We start from the raw sequence: 24,202 nt of genomic DNA, 5'->3' as shown, positions 1-24,202 counted from the left end.
GAACTAATGGACACCAGTGGAGTGACAGCACAGAACATCTCTTGTTGCCGAAGCAAAGACAACACGTACACTAGATCGCTCTCTCTCTCATCCCCTCTCTCTTCCCTTCCTCTCTCATTTCTTCACTCTCTGATGCTATGAATCTCAACTCTGTTCCTCCTTTCTTCCCTTGTTCTCTGTTATCTTTCACTACAGAGTGATATTCCTCTCTATTGCCTATAGAAACGACATACATTTAGTTTGGCCTATTTGCACAAATAAATTTGTCAATAATTTGACACAGACGTGACACCAGTTAATGGTGCTCAGTGTTTGAACAAACATCATGGTGAGTGTATGAGAGAGAGAGAGAGAGAGAGAGAGAGAGAGAGAGAGAGAGAGAGAGAGAGAGAGAGAGAGAGAGACAGAGAGACAGAGAGAGAAAGGCAGAGAGACAGAGAGACAGAGAGAGACAGAGAGACAGAGAGACAGAGAGAGAAAGGCAGAGAGACAGAGAGAGACCAAATTGAGACTGCATGCAGAATTCTGCAAAATCATCCTCTGTGTACAACATAAAACACCAAATAATGCATGCAGAGCAGAATTAGGCTGATACCCGCTAATTATCAAAATCCAGAATAGAGCTTTAAAATTCTACAACCACTTAAAAGGAAGTGATTCCCAAACCTTCCACAACAAAGCCATCACCTACAGAGAGATGAACCTGGAGAAGAGTCCCCTAAGCAAGCTGGTCCTGGGGCTCTGTTCACAAACAGGAACAGACCCCACAGAGCCCCAGGACAACAACACAATTTGACCCATCAAATCATGAGAAAACAAAAAGATAATTACATGACACATTGGAAAAAATGTACAAAAATACAGTGCCAACTAAAATAACGTTTGCCCTAAACAGAGAGTACACAGTGGCAGAATACCTGAACACTGTAACTGACCCCAAAATAAGGAAAGTTTGACTATGTACAGACTCAGGAAGTTTAGTCCAGATACTGTCATCTTTCAACAGTGGAATGATCAGAAATGGAATCAGATGACTCATGTGTTCAACAATTGGCCTTGCTATCGAGAGAGGCCGCCATAGGTACACCTCGCTCTCAAGGGAAAACAGGCTATGTGCACACTGTCCACAAAATGAGTTAGAAACTGAGCTGCACTTCCTAAATTCCAGCCAATTGTATGACCATATTAGAGACACATATTTACCTCAGATTACACAGACCCACAAAGAATTCCAAAACAAGTCAAATTTTGATAAACTCCAATATATACTGGGTGAAATGCCACAGTCTGCCATCACAGCAGCAATATTTGTGACTTTTTGCCACAAGAAAAGGTCAACCAGTGAAGAACAAACATAATTGTATATACAACACATATTTATGTTGAGTTGTTTTCCATTTTTACTTTGACTATTTGCACATCATTATAACACTGTATATAGATGTAATATGACATGTGAAATGTGCATATTCCTTTTAAACTTGTTTACTGTTCATTTGTTATTGTTATTGTTATCACCTTTGTTCATTATATATTTCACTTGCTTTGGCAATGTAAACATATGTTTCCCATGCCAATAAAGCCCCTTGAATTTAGAGAGAGAGAGAGAGAGAGAGAGAGAGAGAGAGAGAGAGAGAGAGAGAGAGAGAGAGAGAGAGAGAGAGAGAGAGAGAGAGAGAGAGAGACAGAGAGAGAGAGACAGAGAGACAGAGAGAGAAAGGCAGAGAGACAGAGAGACAGAGAGAGACAGAGAGACAGAGAGACAGAGAGAGAAAGGCAGAGAGACAGAGAGACAGAGAGAGAAAGGCAGAGAGACAGAAAGACAGAGAGAGAGAGAGAAAGGCAGAGAGACAGAGAGAGAGAGAGAGAACGGCAGAGAGACAGAGAGAGAGAGAGACAGAGAGAGGGAGAGAGAGAGAGAGGAGTGTGTTTGAATTAAATGTGTGCATGTGTGTGTGAGCAACAAGATCTCATAGTTTCCCTTCGAAATTCAATGTATTATGAATTAACATTTATTTTTTTATGCATAATAATGCATGGTTACAGGGTTGATTCTGTGCAGTTACAGGGTTAAAACAGAAACAACTAAAAAGTTAACTGTTTTGGCAGTAAAGGAAAGGTTCACCCATCTTGAATGTTAAACAGTTTTTGTACATCTCTGAGTGATGTTCTATCTTTTCCCTGGGTCATTTCATAGTTTCATGTGGGTTATTGGTGTTCAAGCAGGCAGAAATCCGTCCGGTATGACGTAGCACCGTGATAAAGTCTCTCTCGCTACACTAGAAGTTAATAGGAATACAAATTTTAGATCGCAAAAAACGTCTATCATACATGTCAGATTTTAATACTGGCCGATAACTCGGGAGGTCATACTGGTCATAACTCGGGAGGATTTCTTCTCTCGAAATTTTTGCTATATTTCTACCTCGAGAAATATGTAATTTAACTGAGAGTCAGGCACATTTTTCCTATTTGTCTCCTTCTTTAGTCCATGGTGCATTGCATGGTGCAGTTGTCAGAGATATTATAGAAAGGAGATAGGAATCCAATGAATGAAGGAACGTATAATGCCCCATCCAGCAGACTGTCGACCAATCGTGTTCACATTGTCATGCTGTGTCACGCGGTTGCTAAGCTAATCGTCACACAATCCCTTCTCAAAGTCAATTTATATGTCGAGAAACTTGCCTATTTTCTTCGAAAGTACAGTACCAGTCAAAAGTTTGGACACACCTGCTCATTTCAGGATTTGTCTTTATTTTGACTATTTTCTACATGAAACTGGCTCTCATGAGGACTCCCACAGGAAAGGAAGACCTAGAGTTACCTCTGCTGCAAAGTTCAAGTAACAGACAGATCTCAACATCAACTGCTCAGAGGAGACTGTGTGAATCAGGCCTTCATCATTGAATTGCTTAAAAAAACACTACTAAAGGACACCAATAATAATAAGAGACTTGCTTGTGCCAAGAAACACGAGCAATGGACATTAACCTGTCTGGGCTAGCGGGCAGTATTTTCACGGCCGGATGAAAAATGTACCCAATTTAAGGTAGAATATGCATATTATTAGTAGATTAGGATAGAAAACACTCTGAAGTTTCTAAAACTGTTTGAATGGTGTCTGTGAGTATAACAGAACTCATATGGCAGGCAAAAACCTGAGAAAAAGTCAACCAGGAATTGGAGGATCTGAGAATTGTAGTTCTTCTTTCTAGTCCCTTTCGAAACTACAGTATCCGTGGGGTTACGTTGCACTTCCTGGGGCTTCCATTGGCTGTCTAAAGCCTTCAGAAAGTGGGTTGAGCATTCTCCTGTCACTGGGCAGATAATAGGAGCTCAGTTTCTGAGTGGACTGCCTGGCAACAAAGGGATTGTATATGCGCGGTCACGCGAGCACGCTGTTCCTTCTTTTTCTCCTTGAATGAATACGCTATTGTCCGGTTGGAATATTATCGCAATTTTACGTAAAAAATACCATAAAGATTGATTTTAAACAGCGTTTGACATGCTTCTAAGTACGGTAATGGAACATTTTGACTTTTCGTCTCTGGTTCCGCGCTCGCGCGGTATGCCTTTGGATAAGTGATCTGTACGCACGAACAAAACGGAGGTATTTGGACATAAATATGGATTATTTGGAACAAAAACAACATTTCTTGTGGAAGTAGCAGTCCTGGGAGTGCATTCTGACGAAGATCAGCAAAGGTAAGAGAATATTTCTAATACTAATTCTGAGTTTAGGTTGCCCCGAACTTGGCGGGTGTGTGTATAGCTCACCGTGATGGCTGAGCTATGTACTCAGAATATTGAAAAATGTGCTTTCTCCGTAAAGCTATTTTAAAATCTGACACAGCGGTTGCATCCAGGGGTAATCTATCTATAATTCTTTAAAAAAATATATATATTTTGTCAACGTTTATGATGAGTATTTTTGTAAATTGATGTTCACATTCACCGGACGTTTTGGTGGGAATACATTTTCTGAACATCACGCGCCAATGTAAAATGCTGTTTTTGGATATAAATATGAACTTTATCGAACAAAACATACATGTATTGTGTAACATAATGTCCTAGGAGTGTCATCTGATGAAGATCGTCAAAGGTTAGTGCTTCATTTAGCTGTGTTTTGGGTTTTATTGACACATGTCCTTGCTTGGAAAATGGCTGTGTGATTATTTTTGTCTATGTACTCTCCTAACATAATCTAATGTTTTGCTTTCGCTGTAAAGCCTTTTTGAAATCGGACAATGTGGTTACATCAAGGAGAAGTGTATCTTTAAAATGGTGTAAAATAGTTGTATGTTTGAGAAAGTTGAATTATGACATTTTGTTGTTTTTGAATTTTCCGCCCTGATATTTCACTGGCTGTGTCCCGCAGGTGGGACGCTAGTGTCCCACCTAGCCCATAGAAGTTCAACTGGTGGAAATCTGTCCTTTAGTCTGATGAGTCCAAATTTGAGATTATTGGTTCTAACCGCTGTGTCTTTGTGAGATGCAGAGTAGGTGAATGGATGATCTCCGCATGTGCGTTTCCCACCGTGAAGCATGGAGGAAAGGGGGATACCTAGTCAGTTGTCCAACTGAATGTACTCAACTGAAATGTGTCTTCTGCATTTAACCCAACCCCTCTGAATCAGAGAGGTACGGGGGGGGGGCTGCCATAATCAACATCCACATCTTTGGCATCCAGAGAACAGTGGGTTAACTGCCTTGCTCAGGGGCAGAACAACATATTTTTACCTTGTCAGCTCGGGGATTCGATCCAGCAACCTTCCGGTTACTGGCCCAATGCTCTAACCACTAGGCAGAAGGAGGTGTGACAGTGTGATGGTGCTTTGCTGGTGACACTGTCATTGATTTATTTAGAATTCAAGGCACACTTAACCTCTTACATCTAGACGTTCCGCTAGCGAAACACCTGCTCCAATATCCAATGATAGGCGTGGCGCGAAATACAAATTCCTCAAAAATCCAAAAACTTAAATTTTTCAAACATATTACTATTTTACACCATTTTAAAGACAAGACTCTCCTTTATCTAACCACACTGTCCGATTTCAAAAAGGCTTTACAGCGAAAGCAAAACATTAGATTATGTCAGCAGAGTACCCAGCCAGAAATAATCAGACACCCATTTTTCAAGCTAGCATATAATGTCACAAAAAACAAAACCACAGCTAAATGCAGCACTAACCTTTGATGATCTTCATCAGATGACACGCCTAGGACATTATGTTATACAATACATGCATGTTTTGTTCAATCAAGTTCATATTTATATCAAAAAACAGCTTTTTACATTAGCATGTGACGTTCAGAACTAGCATTCCCACCAAACACTTCCGGTGAATTTACTAAATTACTCACGATAAACGTTCACAAAAAACATAACAATTATTTTAAGAATTATAGATACAGAACTCCTTTATGCACTCGCTATGTCCAATTTTAAAATAGCTTTTCGGTGAAAGCACATTTTGCAATATTCTGAGTAGATAGCACGCCATCACAGGCTAGCTATTTTGACACCCACCAAGTTTGACCCTCACCAAACTCCGATTTACTATTAGAAAAATTTGATTACCTTTCCTGTTCTTCGTCAGAATGCACTCCCAAGACTTCTACTTCAATAACAAATGTTGGTTTGGTTCAAAATAATCCATAGTTATATCCAAATAGCGGCGTTTTGTTCGTGCGTTCAAGACACTATCCAAGGGTGACGAAGGGTTAAGCGCCCGACGCGTTTCGTGACAAAAAAATTCTAAATATTCCATTACCGTACTTCGAAGCATCTCAACCGCTGTTTAAAATCAATTTTTATGCAATTTTTCTCGTAAAAAAGCGATAATATTCCGACGGGGAATCTGCGTTTAGGTAAAAAGAGGAAAGAAAATAAAGCACGGGGTCGACTCGTGCACGCGCCTCAGTCTCATAGTACTCTGACCGACCACTATCCAAACGCGCTAATGTTTTTCAGCCAGGGCCTGCAAAGCCACGATTCAGCTTTTTGCCGCCTTCTGAGAGCCTATGGGAGCCGTAGGAAGTGTCACGTAACAGCAGAGATCCCTTGTTTTGGATAGAGATGATCAAGAAGGCCAAGAAATGGTCAGACAGGGTACTTCCTGTACAGAATCTTCTCAGGTTTTGGCCTGCCAAATGAGTTCTGTTATACTCACAGACACCATTCAAACAGTTTTAGAAACTTTGGAGTGTTTTCTATCCAAAGCTAATAATTATATGCATATTCTAGTTTCTGGGCAGGAGTAATAATCAGATTAAATCGGGTACGTTTTTTATCCGGCCGTGAAAATACTGCCCCCTATCCATAACAGGTTAACCAGCATGGCTACCACAGCATTCTGCAGCGATACGCCATTCCATCTGGTTTGCACTTAGTGGGACTATCATTTGTTTTTCAACAGGACAATGACCCAAAACACACCTCCAGGCTGTGTAAGGTCTGCTTGACCAAGATGGAGAGTGCTGCATCAAATTACCTGGCCTCCACAATCATCCGACCTCAACACAATTGAGTTGGACAGCAGAGTGAAGGAAAAGCAGCCAACAAATGCTCAGCATATGTGGGAACTCCTTCAAGACTGTTGGAAAATCATTCCAGGTGAAGCTGGGTGAGACAATGCCAGAATGTGGAAAGCTGTCATCAAGGCAAAGGGTGGGTACTTTGAAGAATCTCAAATCTCAAATAAATATTTGGTTAACACTTTTTTGGTTTCTACATGATTCCCTTTGTGTTATTTCATAGTTTTTATGTCTTAACTATTATTCTACAATGTAGAAAATAGTAAAAGTAAAGAAAACCCTTAAATTAGTAGGTGTGTCCAAACCTTTGACTATTACTGTACATAATGTCACCATTCAAAAGCTATACGATACTACAGACAGCAAGTTAATTATCTCATATCTCGGAAAATATTTGCATTGTTGAAGGACATCACTCCTTGTACCAGAATCGCCCAGAATACACCGCGCAGCCCATTGACGTAGCATGGGCAACGCTTCCCATCTTCTCAAAAGTATATCTGCCGTTGCGAATTTTAGACTCCACTCTGTGAGGCACATCGATCTGCAGGTTGAACATTGTGAGATTGTAGACTCCTAAATTCATAGTGCAGTTTGTATAGCCGATTTTACAGCTAACTAGCTATGTTACATGCTGATATTGTCTTTGCTATTATTGTGTGTAGCTAAATTTGCTAGTTAGCTACAGAGCTAGCTAGCTAGCCAGCTAGCCCACAGAGAGAATTGTATTGTGGATTTCAAATCAAATCAAATCAAAGTTTATTCGTCACGTGCACCGAATACAACAGGTGTAGACCTTACAGTGAAATGTTTACTTACAGGCTCTAACCAATAGTGCAAAAAAGGTATTAGGTGAACAATATTTAGGTAAAGAAATAAAACAACAGTAAAAGGTTATAAAACAGTAGCGAGGTTATAAAAGTAGCGAGGCTACATACAGACACCAGTTAGTCAGGCTGATTGAGGTAGTATGTACATGCAGATATGGTTAAAGTGACTATGCATATATGATGAACAGAGAGTAGCAGTAGCGTTAAAGAGGGGTTGGCATGTGGTATGTGGTATGTGGGACACAATACTGATAGCCCGGTTAGCCAATGTGCGGGAGCACTGGTTGGTCGGCCCAATTGAGGTAGTATGTACATGAATGTATAGTTAAAGTGACTATACATATATGATAAACAGAGGGTAGCAGCAGAGTAAAAAGAGGGGTTGGGGGGCACACAATGCAAATAGTTGGGTAGCCATTTGATTACCTGTTCAGGAGTCTTATGGCTTAGGGGTAAAACAGTTGAGAAGCCTTTTTGTCCTAGACTTGGCACTCCGGTGCCGCTTGCCATGGGGTAGTAGAGAGAACAGTCTATGACTGGGTGGCTGGGGTCTTTGACAATTTTTAGGGCATTCCTCTGACAAAGGCTGGTGTAGAGGTCCTGAATGGCAGGCAGATTAGCCCCAGTGATGTACTGGGACGCACGCACTACCCTCTGTAGTGCTTTGCGGTCAGAAGCCGAGCAATTGCCGTATGCAACCAGTCTGGATGCTCTCGATGTTGCAGCTGTAGACCCCTTTCATGATCTCAGGACCCATGCCAAATCTTTTTAATTTCCAGAGGGGGAATTGGCTTTGTTGTGCCCTCTTCACGACTGTCTTGGTGTGTTTGGACCATTCTAGCTTGTTGGTGATGTGGACACCAATGAACTTGAAGCTCTCAACCTGCTCCACTACAGTCCCGTCAATGAGAATGGGGGCGTGATCGGTCCTCCTTTTCCTGTAGTCCATAATCATCTCCTTAGTCTTGGTTACGTTCAGGGATAGGTTGTTATTCTGGCACCATGCGGCCCGGTCTCTGACCTCCTCCCTATAGGCTGTCTCGTCATTGTCGGTGATCAGGGCAACCACTGTTGTGTCGTCTGCAAACTTAATGATGGTGTTGGAGTCGTGCCTGGCCTTGCAGTCGTGGGTGAACAGGGAGTACAGGAGGGGACTGAGCACGCACCCCTGGGGAGCTCCAGTGTTGAGGATCAGCGTGGCAGATGTGTTGCTACCTACCCTTACCATCTGGGGGCGGCCCGTCAGGAAGTCCAGGATCCAGTTGCAGAGGGAGGTGTTTAGTCCCAGGATCCTTAGCTTAGTGATGAGCTTTGAGGGTACTATGGTGTTGAACACTGAGCTGTAGTCAATGAATAGCATTCTCACATAAGTGTTCCTTTGTCCAGGTGGGAAAGGGCAGTGTGGAGTGCAATAGAGATAGCATCATCTGTGGATCTGTTTGGGCGGTATGCAAATTGGAGTGGGTCTAGGGTTTCAGGGATAATGGTGTTGATGTGAGCCATTACCAACCTTTCAAAGCACTTCATGGCTACGGACATGAGTGCTACGGGTCTGTAGTCATTTAGGCACGTTGCCTTTGTGTTCTTGGGTACAGGGACTATGGTGGTCTGCCTGAGACATGTTGGTATTATAGACTCAATCAGGGACATGTTGAAAATGTCAGTGAAGACACCTGCCAGTTGGTCAGCACATGCCCGGAGCACACGTCCTGCTAATCCGTCTGGCCCCGCAGCCTTGTGTATGTTGACCTGTTTAAAGGTCTTACTCACGTCGGCTACGGAGAGCCTGATCGCACAGTCGTCCGGAACAGCTGATGCTCTCATGCATGCCTCAGTGTTGCTTGTCTCGATGCGGGCATAGAAGGCATTTAGCTCGTCTGGTTGGCTCGTGTCACTGGGCAGCTCGCGGCTGTGCTTCCCTTTGCAGTCTGTAATAGTTTGCAAGCCCTGCCACATAAGATGAGCGTCGGAGCCAGTGTAGTATGATTCAATCTTAGCCCTGTATTGACGCTTTGCCTGTTTGATGGTTCGTCGCAAGGCATAGCAGGATTTCTTGTAAGCTTCCGGGTTAGAGTCCCGCACCTTGAAAGTGGCAGCTCTACCCTTTAGCTCAGTGCGAATGTTGCCTGTAATCCATGGCTTCTGGTTGGGGTATGTACATACAGTCACTGTGGGGACGATGTCCTCGATGCACCTATTGATAAAGCCAGTGACTGATGTGGTGTACTCCTCAATGCCATCGGAAGAATCCCGGAACATGTTCCAGTCTGTGATAGCAAAACATTTTGTACATGGATTTTGAAGTCGACTTGAGCTGCAACAGATTTCCACAACGATTTTCCATGTTGCTTCCAACCTTATTATAATGCCAATATGAAACATTTGTTGACAAAAAAATATTGTTTTCAAATATTAGTTTTAATAAAGGAATTTGTGTTTTTGGGTGGATTTTTCCTTTAATTCTGAGTAGTTAAGGTTAGGTCTATGGTTCGGGGAAGGCTTAAAACAAAATAATTAAGAACGACTCGCTATTACCATCAAATATAATTAAGTATTCTCACGTCTTGCAAGAGCATTGTGAACTGTAGAGGTGCAGTGGTCTGAGCAGCGTGCTTTGACACTGAGTATCACGAGTTTGCGCCCAGTGTTGGGTAATCTTTTTGTTTTTTTGGAGGTGAGCGCCTCGGAAGGCAGATATCCACGTTCTCAGGACCTTTTCAAACGTCCAAAATCGAAGTCTATTTCTAGTGTATCCCATAGGGCGGCGCACAATTGGCCCAGCATCGCCCAGGTTAGGGTTTGGCTGGGGTAGCCCGTCATTGTAAATAAGAACTTGTTCTTAACTGTCTTGCCTAGTGAAATAAAGGTTAAATAAAAGGTATCCGGGTGGTGTGTGTGTGTGTGTGTGTGTGTGTGTGTGTGTGTGTGTGTGTGTGTGTGTGTGTGTGTGTGTGTGAGTGTGTGAGTGAGTGAGTGAGTGAGTGAGTGAGTGAGTGAGTGAGTGAGTGAGTGAGTGAGTGAGTGAGTGAGTGAGTGAGTGAGTGCATGCATGTGTCTCTTTTTCTGTATGTGTCTTATTGAGTAGGAGAGCTGATGCTGTAATGATGCTAATCGTCCAGACGGTGAATGTCAGGGCGGCTGGCTGACTGGAGGAACATGGGAACGTTCTCCCAGGGGAACACAGAACACTTTATTACTGTTAAAAGCCTTTATGTGTTTCGGGAGGGATGGGCTCCTCTCTTCAGGGAGAGATAAAATAGAATTGGGTCATGTACAGTATGTACACGCCTTAGCATCCTGAGACAGTTTGTGTGTTGGGATGTTTTAATATCCTTGTCCTCACAAGGATAGTAAAAAAAGGACAATTTTGACAAGTAGGGACAGTTCGCCGGTCCCCACAGGGAAAAAGGCTATTTTAGGCAAGTGGTTAGTTTTAGGGTTAGGGTTACAATTAGGGTTAGAATTATGGTTGGGGGTGAGGTTTTGGGTTAGGAGTTATGGTTAGGGGTTAAGGTTAGGGTTTAGGTTTGTTATTGTAATTGTTTTTTTTGTCAGCTGGCTAAAACAGTCACTTTTACTGAAAAGTTAATTAGGTTAGGTTAGGGCTAGGGTTTGGTAAGGTTAGGGTAAGGGAAAATAGGATTTTGAATGGCAATCAATTGATTGGTTCCCACAAGGATAGTAAAACAAACGTGTTTGTGTGTGTGTTTGCAAAGTGACCGCTCTGTGAATGTACATATTAGCTCATTACAAGGTTATTATAAAGGTCATTGCAAAGGTCATTAGAAAGGTCACCTCATAATAGCCTAACAATAGAAGACATATCCTTCAGATCTGCATGTTAACCTTTCCTATCCTTTTACATCACCAGTGATATCCTTTTACATCACTAGTCCTATCCTTTTACATCACCAGTCATATCCTTTTACATCACTAGTCCTATCCTTTTACATCACTAGTCCTATCCTTTTACATCACCAGTCATATCCTTTTACATCACTAGTCCTATCCTTTTACATCACTAGTCCTATCCTTTTACATCACCAGTCCTATCCTTTTACATCACCAGTCCTATCCTTTTAAATCACTAGTCCTATCCTTTTAAATCACTAGTCCTATCCTTTTACATCACTAGTCCTATCCTTTTACATCACCAGTCCTATCCTTTTACATCACTAGTCCTATCCTTTTACATCCCTAGTCCTATCCTTTTACATCACCAGTCCTATCCTTTTACATCACTAGTCCTATCCTTTTACATCACCAGTCCTATCCTTTTACATCACTAGTCCTATCCTTTTACATCACCAGTCCTATCCTTTTACATCACCAGTCATATCCTTTTACATCACTAGTCCTATCCTTTTATATCACCAGTCCGATCCTTTTACATCACTAGTCCTATCCTTTTACATCACCAGTCATATCCTTTTACATCACCAGTCCTATCCTTTTACATCACCAGTCCTATCCTTTTACATCACCAGTCATATCCTTTTACATCACCAGTCATATCCTTTTACATCACCAGTCCTATCCTTTTACATCACCAGTCATATCCTTTTACATCACCAGTCCGATCCTTTTACATCACTAGTCCTATCCTTTTACATCACTAGTCCTATCCTTTTACATCACCAGTCCGATCCTTTTACATCACTAGTCCTATCCTTTTACATCACTAGTCCTATCCTTTTACATCACCAGTCCTATCCTTTTACATCACTAGTCCTATCCTTTTACATCACCAGTCCGATCCTTTTACATCACTAGTCCTATCCTTTTACATCACCAGTCATATCCTTTTACATCACCAGTCCTATCCTTTTACATCACCAGTCATATCCTTTTACATCACCAGTCATATCCTTTTACATCACCAGTCCTATCCTTTTACATCACCAGTCATATCCTTTTACATCACCAGTCCGATCCTTTTACATCACTAGTCCTATCCTTTTACATCACTAGTCCTATCCTTTTACATCACCAGTCCGATCCTTTTACATCACTAGTCCTATCCTTTTACATCACTAGTCCTATCCTTTTACATCACCAGTCATATCCTTTTACATCACTAGTCCTATCCTTTTACATCACCAGTCATATCCTTTTACATCACCAGTCATATCCTTTTACATCACCAGTCATATCCGTTTACATCACCAGTCCTCCCGCACACGTACCTATCTCAGCAGGCCTGTAGGTATGTCATGGGGTGTCTAAAGACCTTTACCATGAACACCAAAAACACTCTATAGTCCAATATCCAGGGCAGGTTTGTCTACTCTGCATATAGGCCAACACAATATGTGCCATGACAATGGCAAGATTGCCCCAAAGGCATGTAGACATACAACTATAGGTATCAACAGACCATATGACCTTTGACCTGCACAGTACTTTGATCTATTATAGGGGACCAACCTAGGTATAACCCCTCTCTTTATAACCCCTCTCTTTACATTGGCTTTTTATTAGCGGCGCTAACAACTTTATGTTGATGTTGAAATTTGAGGAAAGACTCTTCTAAGTAAGTTATGAGAGAGTGAAAATAACACACACACACATGCCAAGGCTTAATAACATTTCGGTCTGTGGAGCGGTGCTGTGCTGGGTTTGTACTCAGTTCAGTAGCCTTTAATAGCGTTGGCTCCTCAAACTGTCCTCAGTGGACCCTTACATCTTTAGCCTTATTACCTTTCTCTATTTCTCTCTCCTGCTCTTTTTCCTCTTTTTCTCCCTCCCCTCTCTCTCTTTCTACTCTCTCTCCTCCCCCCTCCTCTCTTTCTCTCTCTGTCTCTCTCTTTTCTTCTCTCGCTCTTTCTCCCTCTCCCTCTCTTTCGCTCTCTCTCCCTCGCCCCCTCTCTCTCTCTCTTTCTTTCTTTCTTTCTTTCTTTCTTTTTTTCTTTCTTTCTTTCTTTCTTTCGTTCTTTCTTTCTTTCTCTCTCTCTCTTTCTTTCTTTCTTTCTCTTTCTTTCTCTCTCTTTCTCTCTCTCTCTCTAACGAACAAGCTGATGCTGTTTGGGAGCATTGCTCTGTTTCTGTCTGGCTGTGTTTGTGGAGTTGCATAACTCCTGTTTGACGCTACCATGATGTAATAACGTCAGACTCTCACTAGAGATGTGTGTGTGTTGATGTATAATGTAGTCGTGTGTGTGTGTGTGTGTGTGTGTGTGTGTGTGTGTGTGTGTGTGTGTGTGTGTGTGTGTGTGTGTGTGTGTGTGTGTGTGTGTGTGTGTGTGTGTGTGTGTGTGTGTGTGTGTGTATGTGTGTGTGTGTATGTGTGTGTTGATGTATAATGTAGTCATGTGTGTGTTTGTGTGTGTGTGTGTGTGTGTGTGTGTGTGTGTGTGTGTGTGTGTGTGTGTGTGTGTGTGTGTGTGTGTGTGTGTGTGTGTGTGTGTATGTGTGTGTTGATGTATAATGTAGTCATGTGTGTGTTTGTGTGTGTGTGTGTGTGTGTGTGTGTGTGTGTGTGTGTGTGTGTGTGTGTGTGTGTGTGTGTGTGTGTGTGTGTGTGTGTGTGTGTGTGTGTGTGTATGTGTGTGTGTGTTGATGTATAATGTAGTCATGTGTGTGTTTGTGTGTGTGTGTGTGTGTGCGTGTATATATACACTGAGTGTAAAAAACATTATGACCAGGTGAATCCAGGTGAAAGCTATGATCCCTTATTGATGTCACTTTAAATCCACTTCTATCAGTTTAGAAGAAGGGGAAGAGACAGGTTAAATAAAGATTTTTAAGCCTTGAGACAATTGAGACATGGCTTGTGTATACCTGTTGTCGTGGACGAATCAGAATTAGTTGGGTAACATAGATAATTAAGATGTTTTATTAGTATAATATGCTTATTTGAGGTACTTGTCATTAGAAAGTGTCAGTTCAGTTGCACGTCTACCTTAGCTGGGGCTCAGACACTTGGGGCCCAGAGAGGGGAGAGGTCAGACTTGTCATCATGGGAATGTGTCTTTACCTATTTCTTAAACCATGTGAAGGGATGGCGTGATTAATGGGGAACCAATGACTTGTCTCCACAATGTCTGTGAGCAAGTCACTCGCTCCTTTTCTTTATTGTGGGGAGGATTATGGCAATGTCTGGACCATTGATCTCACACTTATCCTGTGATAATATATGGCCTAGAGGCTCACTCCCCCCAGTGAGCCTGTCCAGGAGTGGGGTCAAGAGGGGGTTTGCTTGAGATGGGAGTATCTAGAGTTGACAATTGATATATGCCATTGGATGAAATAGTTCTGTTCAATACCGTACCAGGGAGGGACAGTTCTAAGGGGACCAGATACTGGGCTATACAATTCATCCTGTTGACATAGCAGTTACTGTCCGATGTGTTTTATTGATATCTGTCATACAAAACTTAACCTTTGTGAACTGTTACTAAGTATCTGTGGTTTGTCAATGTACGTTGAAGGGGGTATCGTTGCTATAAAAGATCCCTGTAGCAATTCTGTAATCACCTCATTAAATGATTCATTCGAGAGAGTGCATTATTGGGGGTCAAGAACTTTTGCAAAAGTATCTTAAGTATTAAAGATGTAGTTTAACTTGGACTGGTGTGTTTGTAACTCCTCATTTGGTAATACGGAAATTAGCCACCACACTGTGCCATTCAGAAGGTGAACGGGCAAGTAGTAGGTGCCAGTCACACCGGTTTGAGTGTGTCAATGTAGTAGAGTGATGTTGTTCCCCTAGATTATGCACCAAGTTGCACACAAGGACAGTTCAAGTAGGCCAGGTCAAGAGGGGATGTTAATAAGTTAATAACAATAATAATAATTCAATGTGTTTTCTTTATTTAATTACAGCAGCATAGTTAATGTTATTTTTCGGTGTACAAACATTTTTTGATATCTATATTGTAAATACACCTAATTGTAAAAGTTTGTATATTTTGGTTTGGTCCATCGCGGGTTATCCGTACTTACGTACCCTCTTATTGTTCTCTTTTGCTGGACCTTCAACTAGCAAGGTATGTTGCTGTGGTAAAGTTACATAAAGTGCTGTTACGCAACTATAGGTTTTGTTACAATGTGGACAATTATAAAGATTTATGTTAACAACTTTCACCAAGCTCGCTAATTAGGGCACCTATTGTAACTCGGGAGTATTTGGGACCGTGTTTGAGTGAGTTGCTATGTGCTCACGCAGGTGCCGGAGAGCTGTGACTGCACCGAGGGCTAACATATTGTGTGTTGTCTCTTCGTGTGCAGGTATGTCTTTTATTTTGTCCGAATATGTTGTATATCATTTTAATTGTATTGTATAGTGTGCTGTTGGGCACTGAATGTATGTATGCAGTTCCCGCTCTTTTGCCGGACCTTCAACTAGCAAGGTGCCCGAGAGTTGTGACTGCTCCGAGGGCTAACATATTGTGTGTTGTCTCTTCGTGTGCAGGTCGAATAAAAATGATTCAACCATCAGAATTCCAGTTGTGGCAGTGTCCTAAATAAAAGTACACAACGCAGAACGAACCACGCTACATCAAGAACTGCAACACATCAAGCATGGTATCAAGCATGGTCTACCACGCATTGGAGTCAACACGGGCCAGAATCCCTGTGGAACGCTTTCGACACCTTGTAGAGTCTCTGCCCCGCCAAATTGAGGCTGTTCAGAGGGCAAAAGGGGGGAGGTACAACTCAATATTAGGAAGGTGTTCCTAATGTTTTGTTCACTCAGTGTATATAATGTACTTGTGTGGGTGGGTGTATCACCTAGTTATGTGTGTGTGGGTGTATCACCTAGTTATGTGTGTGTGTGTGTGTGTGTGTGTGTGTGTGTGTGTGTGTGTGTGTGTGTGTGTGTGTGTGTGTGTGTGTGTGTATCACCTAGTTATGTGTGTGTGTGGGTGTATCACCTAGTTATGTGTGTGTGTGTGGGTGTATCACCTAGTTATGTGTGTGTGTGTGTGTGTGTGTGTGTGTGGGTGTATCACCTAGTTATGTGTGTGTGTGTGTGGGTGTATCACCTAGTTATGTGTGTGTGTGTGTGTGTGTGTGTGTGGGTGTATCACTTAGTTATGTGTGTATGTGGGTGTATCACCTAGTTATGTGTGTGTGTGTGTGTGGGTGTATCACCTAGTTATGTGTGTGTGTGTGTGTGGGTGTATCACCAAGTTATGTGTGTGTGTGTGGGTGTATCACCTAGTTATGTGTGTGTGTGTGGGTGTATCACCTAGTTATGTGTGTATGTGGGTGTATCACCTAGTTATGTGTGTGTGTGTGGGTGTATCACCTAGTTATGTCTATGTGTGGGTGTATCACCTAGTTATGTGTGTGTGTGGGTGTATCACCTAGTTATGTCTATGTGTGGGTGTGTCACCTAGTTATGTGTGTGTGTGGGTGTATCACCTAGTTATGTGTGTGTGTGGGTGTATCACCTAGTTATGTGTGTATGTGGGTATGTGTGGGTGTATCACCTAGTTATGTGTGCACCAATTTGTAAGTCGCTCTGGATAAGAGCGTCTGCTAAATGACTTAAATGTAAATGTAAATGGGTGTATCACCTAGTTATGTGTGTGTGTGGGTGTATCACCTAGTTATGTGTGTGTGTGGGTGTTTCACCTAGTTATGTGTGTCTGTGGGTATGTGTGGGTGTATCACCTAGTTATGTGTGCATCCTTTCACTCCCTCCTCTCTACATTTTCCTCCTCTGTCTCTGCTGCTAAAGCCACTTTCTACCACTCTAAATTCCAAGCATCTGCCTCTAACCTTAGGAAGCTCTTTGCCACCTTCTCCTCCCTCCTGAATCCTCCTCCTCCCCCCCTCCCTCTCTGCGGATGACTTCGTCAACCATTTTGAAAAGAAGGTCGACGACATCCGATCCTCGTTTGCTAAGTCAAACGACACCGCCGGTCCTGCTCACACTGCCCTACCCTGTGCTCTGACCTCTTTCTCCCCTCTCTCTCCAGATGAAATCTCGCGTCTTGTGACGGCCGGCCGCCCAACAACCTGCCCGCTTGACCCTATCCCCTCCTCTCTTCTCCAGACCATTTCCGGAGACCTTCTCCCTTACCTCACCTCGCTCATCAACTCATCCTTGACCGCTGGCTACGTCCCTTCCGTCTTCAAGAGAGCGAGAGTTGCACCCCTTCTGAAAAAACCTACACTCTATCCCTCCGATGTCAACAACTACAGACCAGTATCCCTTCTTTCTTTTCTCTCCAAAACTCTTGAACGTGCCGTCCTTGGCCAGCTCTCCTGCTATCTCTCTCAGAATGACCTTCTTGATCCAAATCAGTCAGGTTTCAAGACTGGTCATTCAACTGAGACTGCTCTTCTCTGTGTCACGGAGGCTCTCCGCACTGCTAAAGCTAACTCTCTCTCATCTGCTTTCATCCTTCTAGACCTATCTGCTGCCTTTGACACTGTGAACCATCAGATCCTCCTCTCCACCCTCTCTGAGTTGGGCATCTCCGGCGCGGCCCACGCTTGGATTGCATCCTACCTGACAAGTCGCTCCTACTAGGTGGCGTGGCGAGAATCTGTCTCCGCACCACGTGCTCTCACCACTGGTGTCCCCCAGGGCTCTGTTCTAGGCCCTCTCCTATTCTCGCTATACACCAAGTCACTTGGCTCTGTCATATCCTCACATGGCCTCTCCTATCATTGCTATGCAGACGACACACAATTCATCTTCTCCTTTCCCCCTTCTGATAACCAGGTGGCGAATCGCATCTCTGCATGTCTGGCAGACATATCAGTGTGGATGACGGATCACCACCTCAAGCTGAACCTCGGCAAGACGGAGCTGCTCTTCCTCCCGTGGAAGGACTGCCCGTTCCATGATCTCGCCATCACGGTTGACAACTCCATTGTGTCCTCCTCCCAGAGTGCTAAGAACCTTGGCGTGACCCTGGACAACACCTTGTCGTTCTCCACTAACATCAAGGCGGTGACCCGATCCTGTAGGTTCATGCTCTACAACATTCGCAGAGTACGACCCTGCCTCACACAGGAAGCGGCGCAGGTCCTAATCCAGGCACTTGTCATCTCCCGTCTGGATTACTGCAACTCGCTGTTGGCTGGGCCATTAAACCCCTACAACTCATCCAGAACGCCGCAGCCTGTCTGGTGTTCAACCTTCCCAAGTTCTCTCACGTCACCCCGCTCCTCCGCTCTCTCCACTGGCTTCCAGTTGAAGCTCGCATCCGCTACAAGACCATGGTGCTTGCCTACGGAGCTATGAGGGGAACGGCACCTCCGTACCTTCAGGCTCTGATCAGGCCCTACACCCAAACAAGGGCACTGCGTTCATCCACCTCTGGCCTGCTGGCCCCCCTACCTCTGAGGAAGCACAGTTCCCGCTCAGCCCAGTCAAAACTGTTCGCTGCTCTGGCACCCCAATGGTGGAACAAGCTCCCTCACGACGCCAGGACAGCGGAGTCAATCGCCACCTTCCGGAGACACCTGAAACCCCACCTCTTTAAGGAATACCTGGGATAGGATTAAGTAATCCTTCTAACCCCCCCCCCCCCAAAAAAGATATAGATGTAGTATTGTAAAGTGGTTGTTCCACTGGATATCATAAGGTGAATGCACCAATTTGTAAGTCGCTCTGGATAAGAGCGTCTGCTAAATGACTTAAATGTAAAAATGTAAATGTTATGTGTATGTGTGGGTGTATCACCTAGTTATGTGTGTGTATGTGGGTGTATCACCTAGTTATGTGTGTGTGTGGGTGTATCACCTAGTTATGTCTATGTGTGGGTGTATCACCTAGTTATGTGTGTGTGTGGGTGTATCACCTAGTTATGTGTGTGTGTGGGTGTATCACCTAGTTATGTCTATGTGTGGGTGTATCACCTAGTTATGTGTGTGTGTGGGTGTATCACCTAGTTATGTCTATGTGTGGGTGTATCACCTAGTTATGTGTGTGTGTGGGTGTATCACCTAGTTATGTGTGTGTGTGGGTGTATCACCTAGTTATGTCTATGTGTGGGTGTATCACCTAGTTATGTGTGTGTGTGGGTGTATCACCTAGTTATGTGTGTGTGTGGGTGTATCACCTAGTTATGTCTATGTGTGGGTGTATCACCTAGTTATGTGTGTGTGTGGGTGTATCACCTAGTTATGTGTGTATGTGGGTGTATCACCTAGTTATTTGTGTATGTGGGTGTATCACCTAGTTATGTGTATGTGTGTGGGTATGTGTGGGTGTATCACCTAGTTATGTGTGTGTGTGTGTATCACCTAGTTATGTGTGTGTGTGTGTGGGTGTATCACCTAGTTATGTGTGTATGTGTGGGTGTATCACCTAGTTATGTGTGTGTGTGTGTGTGTGTGTGTGGGTGTATCACCTAGTTATGTGTGTGTGTGGGTGTATCACCTAGTTATGTCTATGTGTGGGTGTATCACCTAGTTATGTGTGTGTGTGGGTGTATCACCTAGTTATGTGTGTATGTGGGTGTATCACCTAGTTATTTGTGTATGTGGGTGTATCACCTAGTTATGTGTATGTGTGTGGGTATGTGTGGGTGTATCACCTAGTTATGTGTGTGTGTGTGTGGGTGTATCGCCTAGTTATGTGTGTGTGTGGGTGTATCACCTAGTTATGTGTGTATGTGGGTGTATCACTTAGTTATTTGTGTATGTGGGTGTATCACCTAGTTATTTGTGTATGTGGGTGTATCACCTAGTTATGTGTATGTGTGTGGGTATGTGTGGGTGTATCACCTAGTTATGTGTGTATGTGTGGGTGTATCACCTAGTTATGTGTGTGTGTGTGTGTGTGTGTGGGTGTATCACCTAGTTATGTGTGTGTGTGGGTGTATCACCTAGTTATGTCTATGTGTGGGTGTATCACCTAGTTATGTGTGTGTGTGTATGTGTGGGTGTATCACCTAGTTATGTGTGTGTGTGGGTGTATCACCTAGTTATGTGTGTATGTGGGTGTATCACCTAGTTATTTGTGTATGTGGGTGTATCACCTAGTTATGTGTGTGTGTGTGTATGTGTGGGTGTATCGCCTAGTTATGTGTTGTGTGTGGGTGTATCGCCTAGTTATGTGTGTGTGTGGGTGTATCACCTAGTTATGTGTTGTGTGTGCGTGTATCACCTAGTTATGTGTGTATGTGGGTGTATCACCTAGTTATGTGTTGTGTGTGTGTGTGTGTGTGTGTGTGTGTGTGTGTGTGTGTGTGTGTGTGTGTGTGTGTGTGTGTGTGTGTGTGTGTGTGTGTGTGTGTGTATCACCTAGTTATGTGTGTGTGTGGGTGTATCACCTAGTTATGTGTTGTGTGTGGGTGTATCACCTAGTTATGTGTGTGTGTGTGTGTGTGTGTGTGTGTGTGTGTGTGTGTGTGTGTGTGTGTGTGTGTGTGTGTGTGTGTGTGTGTGGGTGTATCACCTAGTTATGTGTGTGTGTGGGTGTATCACCTAGTTATGTGTGCACCAATTTGTAAGTCGCTCTGGATAAGAGCGTCTGCTAAATGACTAAAATATAAATGTAAATGGGTGTATCACCTAGTTATGTGTGTGTGTGGGTGTTTCACCTAGTTATGTGTGTCTGTGGGTATGTGTGGGTGTATCACCTAGTTATGTGTGTCTGTGGGTATGTGTGGGTGTATCACCTAGTTATGTGTGCATCCTTTCACTCCCTCCTCTCTACATTTTCCTCCTCTGTCTCTGCTGCTAAAGCCACTTTCTACCACTCTAAATTCCAAGCATCTGCCTCTAACCTTAGGAAGCTCTTTGCCACCTTCTCCTCCCTCCTGAATCCCCCCCCCCCCCCCCCTCTCTGCGGATGACTTCGTCAACCATTTTGAAAAGAAGGTCGACGACATCCGATCCTCGTTTGCTAAGTCAAACGACACCGCCGGTCCTGCTCACACTGCCCTACCCTGTGCTCTGACCTCTTTCTCCCCTCTCTCTCCAGATGAAATCTCGCGTCTTGTGACGGCCGGCCGCCCAACAACCTGCCCGCTTGACCCTATCCCCTCCTCTCTTCTCCAGACCATTTCCGGAGACCTTCTCCCTTACCTCACCTCGCTCATCAACTCATCCTTGACCGCTGGCTACGTCCCTTCCGTCTTCAAGAGAGCGAGAGTTGCACCCCTTCTGAAAAAACCTACACTCTATCCCTCCGATGTCAACAACTACAGACCAGTATCCCTTCTTTCTTTTCTCTCCAAAACTCTTGAACGTGCCGTCCTTGGCCAGCTCTCCTGCTATCTCTCTCAGAATGACCTTCTTGATCCAAATCAGTCAGGTTTCAAGACTGGTCATTCAACTGAGACTGCTCTTCTCTGTGTCACGGAGGCTCTCCGCACTGCTAAAGCTAACTCTCTCTCCTCTGCTTTCGTCCTTCTAGACCTATCTGCTGCCTTTGACACTGTGAACCATCAGATCCTCCTCTCCACCCTCTCTGAGTTGGGCATCTCCGGCGCGGCCCACGCTTGGATTGCATCCTACCTGACAAGTCGCTCCTACTAGGTGGCGTGGCGAGAATCTGTCTCCGCACCACGTGCTCTCACCACTGGTGTCCCCCAGGGCTCTGTTCTAGGCCCTCTCCTATTCTCGCTATACACCAAGTCACTTGGCTCTGTCATATCCTCACATGGCCTCTCCTATCATTGCTATGCAGACGACACACAATTCATCTTCTCCTTTCCCCCTTCTGATAACCAGGTGGCGAATCGCATCTCTGCATGTCTGTCAGACATATCAGTGTGGATGACGGATCACCACCTCAAGCTGAACCTCGGCAAGACGGAGCTGCTCTTCCTCCCGTGGAAGGACTGCCCGTTCCATGATCTCGCCATCACGGTTGACAACTCCATTGTGTCCTCCTCCCAGAGTGCTAAGAACCTTGGCGTGACCCTGGACAACACCCTGTCGTTCTCCACTAACATCAAGGCGGTGACCCGATCCTGTAGGTTCATGCTCTACAACATTCGCAGAGTACGACCCTGCCTCACACAGGAAGCGGCGCAGGTCCTAATCCAGGCACTTGTCATCTCCCGTCTGGATTACTGCAACTCGCTGTTGGCTGGGCCATTAAACCCCTACAACTCATCCAGAACGCCGCAGCCTGTCTGGTGTTCAACCTTCCCAAGTTCTCTCACGTCACCCCGCTCCTCCGCTCTCTCCACTGGCTTCCAGTTGAAGCTCGCATCCGCTACAAGACCATGGTGCTTGCCTACGGAGCTATGAGGGGAACGGCACCTCCGTACCTTCAGGCTCTGATCAGGCCCTACACCCAAACAAGGGCACTGCGTTCATCCACCTCTGGCCTGCTGGCCCCCCTACCTCTGAGGAAGCACAGTTCCCGCTCAGCCCAGTCAAAACTGTTCGCTGCTCTGGCACCCCAATGGTGGAACAAGCTCCCTCACGACGCCAGGACAGCGGAGTCAATCGCCACCTTCCGGAGACACCTGAAACCCCACCTCTTTAAGGAATACCTGGGATAGGATTAAGTATCCTTCTAACCCCCCTCCCCCCCCAAAAAGATATAGATGTAGTATTGTAAAGTGGTTGTTCCACTGGATATCATAAGGTGAATGCACCAATTTGTAAGTCGCTCTGGATAAGAGCGTCTGCTAAATGACTTAAATGTAAAAATGTAAATGTTATGTGTATGTGTGGGTGTATCACCTAGTTATGTGTGTGTGTGGGTGTATCACCTAGTTATGTGTGTGTGTGGGTGTATCACCTAGTTATGTGTGTGTGTGGGTGTATCACCTAGTTATGTCTATGTGTGGGTGTATCACCTAGTTATGTGTGTGTGTGGGTGTATCACCTAGTTATGTGTGTGTGTGGGTGTATCACCTAGTTATGTGTGTGTGTGGGTGTATCACCTAGTTATGTGTGTGTGTGGGTGTATCACCTAGTTATGTCTATGTGTGGGTGTATCACCTAGTTATGTCTATGTGTGGGTGTATCACCTAGTTATGTGTGTGTGTGGGTGTATCACCTAGTTATGTCTATGTGTGGGTGTATCACCTAGTTATGTGTGTGTGTGGGTGTATCACCTAGTTATGTGTGTATGTGGGTGTATCACCTAGTTATTTGTGTATGTGGGTGTATCACCTAGTTATGTGTATGTGTGTGTGTATGTGTGGGTGTATCGCCTAGTTATGTGTTGTGTGTGTGTGTGTATCGCCTAGTTATGTGTGTGTGTGGGTGTATCACTTAGTTATTTGTGTATGTGGGTGTATCACCTAGTTATGTGTATGTGTGTGGGTATGTGTGGGTGTATCACCTAGTTATGTGTGTATGTGTGGGTGTATCACCTAGTTATGTGTGTGTGTGTGTGTGTGTGGGTGTATCACCTAGTTATGTGTGTGTGTGGGTGTATCACCTAGTTATGTCTATGTGTGGGTGTATCACCTAGTTATGTGTGTGTGTGGGTGTATCACCTAGTTATGTGTGTATGTGGGTGTATCACCTAGTTATTTGTGTATGTGGGTGTATCACCTAGTTATGTGTATGTGTGTGTGTATGTGTGGGTGTATCGCCTAGTTATGTGTTGTGTGTGGGTGTATCACCTAGTTATGTGTGTGTGTGGGTGTATCACCTAGTTATGTGTGTATGTGGGTGTATCACCTAGTTATGTGTTGTGTGTGTGTGTGTGTGTGTGTGTGTGTGTGTGTGTGTGTGTGTGTGTGTGTGTGTGTGTGTGTGTGTGTGTGTGTGTGTGTGTGTGTGTGTGTGTGTGTGTGTATCACCTAGTTATGTGTGTGTGTGGGTGTATCACCTAGTTATGTGTGTGTGGGTGTATCACCTAGTTATGTGTATGTGTGGGTGTACGTGCTGAAAGTGTGTGTGTGTGTGTGGGTGTACGTGCTGAAAGTGTGTGTATGTGCTGA

At 44.1% G+C, this 24,202-nt stretch overlaps 1 protein-coding gene across 1 annotated transcript in view; it reads right to left on the bottom strand.

Annotated features, from left to right (window-relative positions):
- The window catches only part of LOC106586724 (interleukin-1 receptor accessory protein-like 1-B), a 468,880-nt gene that overhangs the window by 149,471 nt on the left and 295,207 nt on the right, over positions 1-24,202 (bottom strand). The gene's annotated exons all lie outside the window — the stretch shown is intronic.

Source organism: Salmo salar, chromosome ssa25 (genome assembly GCF_905237065.1).
Source record: "Salmo salar chromosome ssa25, Ssal_v3.1, whole genome shotgun sequence".
In the NCBI taxonomy this organism is placed as follows: Eukaryota; Metazoa; Chordata; class Actinopteri; order Salmoniformes; family Salmonidae; genus Salmo; species Salmo salar.
The sequence above is the reverse complement of the archived record's forward strand: the minus strand, read 5'-3'. Positions and strand labels throughout refer to the sequence as shown.